Here is a 7,936-nt window from a genome sequence, read left to right as displayed (position 1 = left end):
GGAGTAAATGAGGGTCTCGCGCTGTGAATCCCCTCTAGCAGGAACAATGCGGGGTGCCATGGAAGTGGGGGAGTCTATGAAACAGCCTGAAGTGTCCAGACACAGGCATCACCGGTGCTCCCCCAGCACTGCCAGGGCAAGCCATAGACGTGACGTGGCTTTTCTTCATCCTCCATCAGTATCCGGAGAGCTGAAGGCAAACTTACCAAGTTTTAAGCATCAGAAACCAAATAATGACAGAATGGTATATTAACTGAATCTGGAAGGCACCTTGGGAGGCCTCAGGTCCAATCTCCTGCTCTGAGCAGAAGCAACCAGACCAGGTAGCTCAGGACCTTGTCTAGCCACAGCTTGAATATAGTCAAGAGTTTCCTCCACCTCTCCAGACCCCTATCCCAGTATTTGGCCCCCACTCCCAATTAAAACACGTTTCCTTGTGTCCACATAAGATTTCCCACACTCTGGTACCAGCCCACTGCCTCATCCTGTCATGAGCAGAGCCAGGCTCTGTCCTCTCTGCACCCTCCCATCACATAGCTGTGGGCAGCAATTAGGTCTCCTCTCCTCCGCTCCAGGCTGAGCATATCCACATCCCTCCACCACTCCAGCCTCGTCCTGGGGATCCCCAAACTGGACCCAGAGCCGAGATGGGCCTCCCCAGTACTGAGCAGAGGGGATGGTCCCTTCCCTCGACATGCTGGCTGCACTTCTGCTAACACAGCCAAAGAGACAGCTGACCTCTGATGGCTCCTGGTCACCTTGTTGTCCACCCGGACCCCCCAGGGGCTCTTCTGCAAAGCTGCTTTCTAGCCCTACCCCAGGGCAGGGCTCGTGTTCACCTCTGCTGAATGCCACAAGGTTCCCATCATCCTGTTTCTCCAGCCTGCCATGGTCCCTCTGAAATCCAGACCTGCCTTCTGACGTAGCAACCTCTCTGCTCCATTTGGGATCAGCCACAGACTGGCTGCGAGTGCACCCACCCATTAATAAAGACATTATAAAGCAAATACTGGGACTAATGCAGTGTAATCTTATCATATCTACGAAAAAAAAAGTCAAATTCTACATTCAAACACTATACACTAACAAATATCAAGCTGCAAAGTACTCCTAATCAATCCTTGACAGGATATGGCTACTGTGAGCACCAACACTACACCAGCTTCAAAAGAGGGTCCTACATGTTGTTGCAAGACAATGAAAGCACCATACAATTCAGCAGTGTGAGCCGATAGCATGCCGTGCATGCTTAATACAAATTATACAGGATTAAGATGACTGTCACCTTTTGTACCATTGCAAAATTACTTTTGGTTTGAGTACTCTCTTCCCTCCTGCTTATAAAAATTACATCCCAGGAGTGATTCAAAGCTCGGGAGCCTGCAGCAGTCTCTCACCAACACAGACCACGGAGAGACCCAACTGACAAGGAAAGGAAAAACTGCTTGGGTAAAATAAAGCCACGTATTAGTTTCACCTGACCACACACTATGAACCTGTAGTAGTTTTTGCTCCACAAGCTCTGCTGGGGAACACCCCAGTGGTAACTCGGGAACAATAAACAGCGAATTAACAGCATCCAGCATCAGTCTCAGTAACACACACTTGGAAACAGCAAAGCTGGAAGGTCTTGGTCTTAAAAATAAAGGATGGAGCTTCTGAAGTACACAACCCCACAGCTAGCCATGCAGCACCACCCGAGCACTCGCACCAGGATGCCTCCAAAAAGGACTTCAAACTAAAGGCTGAAACTTAACTTCATTAACTCTTAACAAGCTGCAGGCACAGGTGGCATCCCCACCTGCTGCACATCATCTCCACAATTTTAAGACAAAAAGGTGCATTTAATCATGTAATCCCCACTCATGCACAGTCCATCTGGAGATAAGGGGCACACCTCAGTCACCCATGTCCATTCTGGAGCCAAATACACCCAAACTCACCCTGTCTTCCGAACTGGGACCGGTGTATTTTTCACACGTTTCCAAGAAGAGCCATCACTCCTGACAGCTGCAGAAGACCTGAAAAAAAAAGTTTGTGGAACCACCCCTGTGCATTTCACAGAAGAGGAGAAACTTCAAAAATCATGAAGATTCACCAAACTGGCGAATTAGTTGCCATGGATATTTTCTGCTGTGACAAATAGTCTAATTCTGTGTTCGGATGAGTGACAGGCACAAAACACCAAGTCAGCCGGGAAGCGCCCAACACCGCACTTCTGAAAACACGGCTGCACTTACAGCCCATCGTCACTAAAGGCCGTAGGGAGCATCCCTGAAGAAATGAAGCAAGTAACCTGAATGCATGCCCCGGCAACAGGAGGTCAAGCATCTTCCCAAAGGAGCTTCACTGCCAGGCCAGGGTTACTACTGCAAGCCCCTGTTATCCCATCTGACAGCTATGCCATGGAAAGAAGCAGTTTGCTGTTCTCTGAAAGACTACGCAGCTGCGGTGTTTAGGTATCTGTACCAATCAACAAACCTAAAGTAAGAAGGTCTTATGCATACAGCAGTAATACTTAAGCAGTAGGTGTGAAGGACATTTTCCTGCTCTGTTCCTTATAAAGTGCTTAGCAGAAACCTGCTCTAGCCATTAATAACAGATTAGGAATCACTGCTTTGTGTTAAAGAAGGAAAAGAGAAAGGCACAGACTCCCACTGCACCATATTTATCTTCACGTGCATTGCAGAAGACGCTTTAAACTGCTGTGTGTGCCCAGACAGTGCTCTTCATCTAGAAAGATTTGGAGAATTAAGACTATTTTTAGGGAATGAAGGACCTCCCCCTGAGTCACTGTAGGGACATACATCTATCCGGTCATGATTTCAAAGCAGAAATATCCTTGAAGAGTTAGATAAAAGATCAAAAAAAAACCAAAACAGAAAAGAAATACAGTTCAGCCCAAATTAGTGTGAAAGGAAGGACTGCTGGATGCAGGGCAAACACGCACGACAACTCATTTCCAACACACATGCAAGCCAGTCAATACCGCTTACACTGCAAAAATTTCATCGCTGTCCATGTAAGCACTGTGAACTGCATGACCTAACTTGCAAGCAGTAGCAAACCCACCAGTTCAGCAATGTCATACAGTTATGAGCAACATCACCTGGTGACAGCGGGAGGCCAGGACGACCGAGAGCAACAAGCCACGTTTCAACCCAGTATGCCCAGGAGCACGTGCTTGCAAAAGTGAAGTGAATCGTGTAAGCGCCTGGAATGGGACCAAGGAGGAGATATGTTCTGCTTTTATCTCTGGGCTGCCACTGCCAATCGAATCATGCCACTGGCCCTTAGTAGCATGCTTTCAATTTGCATCTTTAATTCTGAAGTTGATTCGTACATAGCCTGAAGGCTCAGCACTGGCATCCTCAAACACATGCCTGTGTGAGTCAGCAATCACTGACCCAACCGCAACAAGCACATCCAGCTTTGTTATCCTCCAGCTTTAACTCCATCTGCCCAGCCTGCAGTTATCAGACAGAGAAATATTAAGTAATTAATTATTAAACAACCTTTTTGATTGAAACCAAACAAAGGCTGATATAAAATGTAGAAAGTTCCCTGCCAAAGTGCCATAGGAACGATTAAAATAATTGAATGGCATAATGAAGACCTGAGGGGAAATTTAACACCTCCAGCTAGCTCGAGTTTTGAAGCACCATCCTATTTAGGGGACATATCTCCAGGATGTTACAGCACAGCGAGCTGCCTGCCCTCCAGATAGCTTGCTGGGACAACTCACATTTCAGGGTGACGACCTGAGCTGTTGGCCATCAGCACTAGCGCTGAAGAGACCTACGAGAAGCAAAGGGCTATGATATTACCGCATACTTAACTTACCTAAATTACCCGAGTAAGTTACCTAGCTACAATGCAATTTCTACATAAGCACAAAACAATACAGAAAAGAAGCTCAACAGTCTGACTTGCTGCAACATAAAAATCAACCTACAGATAATGAAAGTCAAGTCATTCAGAAGCGAGTTACAGTGCTCTAAACACTGCATGTTTCACTGATTGAAAACTCCTCTTTGGGAGGAAATCAGGTAGGTTAAAAGGGATACTGCAAGGGAAAACACAGCAGGTTTCTTGCATTACTTCTTACAAGGAAGACCAACTCCTTCACCACTGACTCACTGTGGGTACAGAGGATGACAGACCATGCAAGCACAAATTTAAACCTGTAACTGGAACAAAAGAAGTCAGAACTGAATACATATTACCCTGGAAAAAGACAGGCATAGGAGCTACAGCCAAAAGGCAGGTGGTGCCCGTCACCTCTGTGCGCCTGGACCAGAAGAGACAGCCATATCGCTCCTCAAGCGTGCCCAGCAGCACGTACCAACAGAAGACCAACCTGAAGGCTGACAATTTCTCAGAGGTGAGCAAAGCCACTGCTGTCATGGAGCAGCAGCCAGCCCACACAAGCCCTCAGCTGCAAAAGGCAGAGCTGAGCAGCAGCTACGAGCAACGTGTGGGAGAAACGCAGGACTGGAGCAGCGCCTTCCCCTGCTCTTGCAGAAGACAACAGAGGAAGGCTACAGCAAGGGTGTAACTACACCTACGTGTTCTCCAGCAACAAAAGCGGGAACAATTGAGCCCAGAAATCGGCGACAGGCTTCTTACTCTCCCATAAGTATCCGAGCAGCTGAGCCCATAAATATGCTCCGTACCTGCAAACAGCTCCAGGAACTAAAATTGCAGTGAGTGACACTACCCGAAAGTTCACCATGCAATCGACCTTGAGACAGCAATACAGGCTGCAGTCACACCGCTCAACACCAGAATGCATTGCGCTTCTCAAACTTTAGTTCTGCACAAGACAAACCAGTTACTTCTGCTACAGTTTCATCAAACGAAGCATTTGGGCCAGCATACTCAATTTAAGATTATATGGGTAGAAATAAAAGTATCAAGATAGTTCATAGCTCTTGTTGGCAGTTTGCAACCAGCAAATAGAACCGGGAAGACTACTACAACCGAAGGAACAGATATAAAAATCCTGATATGGCGCTAATCATCAGGCTATGATGAAAACACCTGTAAGGACTAAGATCTGTGTCTCATGCTCTCCTGCAGTGTCAGCAGCAGTTGCTGTTTGGAGTCAGGTGAGCCCAACTCCCCCACCACAGCACTAAACGAGGAGCAGAGCAATCAAGCCTGCCACAAGCAGTCCAGCAAAGAGCATCACTCATCTCGCACCACGGCAGCACTCAAGTGCTGCTCTGACATGCCGCTCCTCGATGGAGCCATGCAAGCACCGCGTCCCCAGTTACAAAGCACAGAAAAGGAGCTTCCTCAAAAATGGGCAAACGATGAACAATGATCAACAGCAAAGCACCATATGGATAAAGCGAGTATTGTGTGAAAACAAGATGACTGGGAACACGAATTATTAAAACGCTGTTTAAAAACAAGTAGCTCAAAGTCACTATGCAGCTACAGGGCCATCCTTAAAACCTGCATGCTCCAGCACCCCCAGGATGACAAATAGTCAAGGACATTCAGCGACTTCTATGTCTGCAGAGGGACAAGCTGTTATAAAAATCATTCTAGGAGAGTATTTCTCTCTCCTCATTTTATTATGTATAAGCTAAATATAAGGAAACATTTTTCCCCCCAAGGGTGGTCCAACACTGGAAGAGGGGCCCAGAGAGGCTGTGTAATCTCACATCTTGGAGACACTCAAACCTCAGCAGCTCAAGGTCCTGAGCAACCTCATCGGCGGGCCCCGTGTTGAGCGGCAGTCGGACCAGAGGCTCCCAGAGGTCTCTTCTGGAAGCCCTCAATTCCTCCGTGACTCTAGTATCAGCAGCGGTTTTCAAGCTCCTGCCTGAACTTACCGTCTCAGCTTTCAGCTGGAGTCTCAGTACAAGAAGCAGTAAAAAAAACCCTCCGGGTTGTACTCAAGACCTTACAATGCTAACCAAGAGTTAACTGCTGGATAAACAAAGCTAGTGAAGAATGCTGCTCTGGGAAACACAGCTTTTCCAGGGAACTGAGCTGCCCATCCCCTCCACCTTAGCAGGATAATGCAGACAAGGCAGCTAAACTGCCCCAGGCACCCAGCATTCCTCTAAGAGCAGACCCGGCAAGGGGAGCTAAAGCTGCTTTCTGGTGAGAAGCCCTTCATGTCACGACAATGACCAAATCACACACAGCATGAAATGTTTTTTCCTTCTCCATTTGGCACTGCTGTAACTATTACGTCCTGTGACCACAGAAAGTACTGCTGAAGGCTCTTCAGACACCTAACCCACGAACAACGGGCCATGGACCACAGAGGAGGCAACGTGAAACTCGAGCTCCTCGAAATATGAGAAAGCTGCTTGGAGAAGACAACACTCATCTGGAGCATCGATCACAAGAGCCAATGCCAATCTTTGATGAATTAATACTTACCTAAAGATCCTCTCTAATCTCCTTGAAAACACTTATCTGTTCAAGGTGATTAGATTCTCCTGTACAGGCACACTAATTATAGATAATGATAAGTCTATAAGTGGCAGCCTGCCAGAGCAGTTTAGAAAGGGAGTGTTGATCATTAGCGAGTCAAGTAGGCTAGTTTTGCCATGCTTAAACTGCTTTCCAATACAGGCATCACCTTTCTGCTGTAGATTTCCAAGTCAGCCAGAAAACTTAGTCAAAAAAAATAACCTAAGAGGGAGAATCAAGGGCAATTAAAATGGTCCAACTATCTCGCTATGCGACTCCTGGAAGTTCCTAAATCCACACGCCTCACTCCAGAGGAGGGTACCGCAGAGGAAATCTTCAAGAATTACTCAGCTGTTATCATTCTCCACAGGTTCAGAGTAGGGAATATGAAGCAAAAGCACACGTCCTGCAGGGAAGCTTCGCTGGCAGTAAGACTTGATGTCTTCACAGATTCCACCAAGATACAGGAGGCTTTAAATACTCCATTTGGAAAGAATACTCTAATTAGAAGCTTTAATTCAGCAAACTGCCTCTGTGAAACCAACTGGGAGGAAAACAGGCGTTGCACCTGGCTGCCCGAGAAAACCCCACTGAGCAGCCCCTGCCAGATGGCACTGTGCCCACCCACACACCATTACAACGGGAGCTCCCAAGAGGCCGGGCAAGATTTTAAGAGCTCAACTCTACAGACAAAAAACCCACCAGGAATCACCACCCAGCAACATGACAGGCTTTTTTTTTTTTTTTTTTTAAAGTAAGCAAAACAGCGAGCAGCAGGAAATTCAAGTGAAACGAAAAGCTTCAGTCTGGAACTAAGTCAATACACACAAGGATGCCACTTGGGCATCACAGTGCAGTTTTTCCAATTAAGACGACTTTTAGCACACAAGCAAAATGAAGTTTTATCAAGTCCTGAATAGTCAACAGCTAAAGCATCCAGGTTGTGTATCAGGGCAACCACCTTCCAAACTCAAGCTACAAAGGTGTCAAAAGCCACGGAGACAAGGAGAGCACAGCAATTCACCTGCAAGGGCATGATTTAACCTGCAAAGCCTTTAGCAGCAAGGGTGGAAAAAGAAAATTCTCGCATGCACCTTCAGAGCTGGGGTGAGCACAAAGACCCAGCAGAAAGCGAGACACGTGGCTCACAGAACAGCAAGAGACCTTTATAGAAGTTATTTCTTAAATTCTCTGCGTAAAAGTCAAACAAGCAGCAGTCCACATGTTGCCCAGTAGTCTGCTCACATAGAAGAGGTCAATGAAAATGCAAAGCCTGATATCTGGAGCTCCCTTACTCCTGTCAGTTAGCTAGAAGTCACAATAAAATAAAAATGCCAGTTTACCCCAGACTGTCCCAAAGGAGTGCTCTGTGATGAGCAATTTGAGCTGACACTCGATGGGTTGGCATGGCCACTATTTTAGAGCGTTGGTTTTGAAGAGTATCATGGAGGCTTTTTCCCATTTAAGAAAAACTTTACCACGTGTTCTGTATTATATT

At 46.7% G+C, this 7,936-nt stretch overlaps 1 protein-coding gene across 1 annotated transcript in view; it reads right to left on the bottom strand.

Annotated features, from left to right (window-relative positions):
* OSBP2 (oxysterol binding protein 2) overlaps positions 1-2,006 on the bottom strand; it is a 124,520-nt gene extending 122,514 nt beyond the window's left edge. Inside the window, exon 1 of the mRNA XM_009280115.2 lies at positions 1,944-2,006. The gene's annotated coding sequence lies outside the window, so the exon portion shown is untranslated. The remainder of the gene's footprint in view (positions 1-1,943) is intronic.
* Between the last annotated feature and the right edge of the window lie 5,930 nt (positions 2,007-7,936).

Source organism: Aptenodytes forsteri, unplaced genomic scaffold (genome assembly GCF_000699145.1).
Source record: "Aptenodytes forsteri isolate BGI_AS27 unplaced genomic scaffold, ASM69914v1 Scaffold196, whole genome shotgun sequence".
Lineage (NCBI taxonomy): Eukaryota > Metazoa > Chordata > Aves > Sphenisciformes > Spheniscidae > Aptenodytes > Aptenodytes forsteri.
The sequence above is the reverse complement of the archived record's forward strand: the minus strand, read 5'-3'. Positions and strand labels throughout refer to the sequence as shown.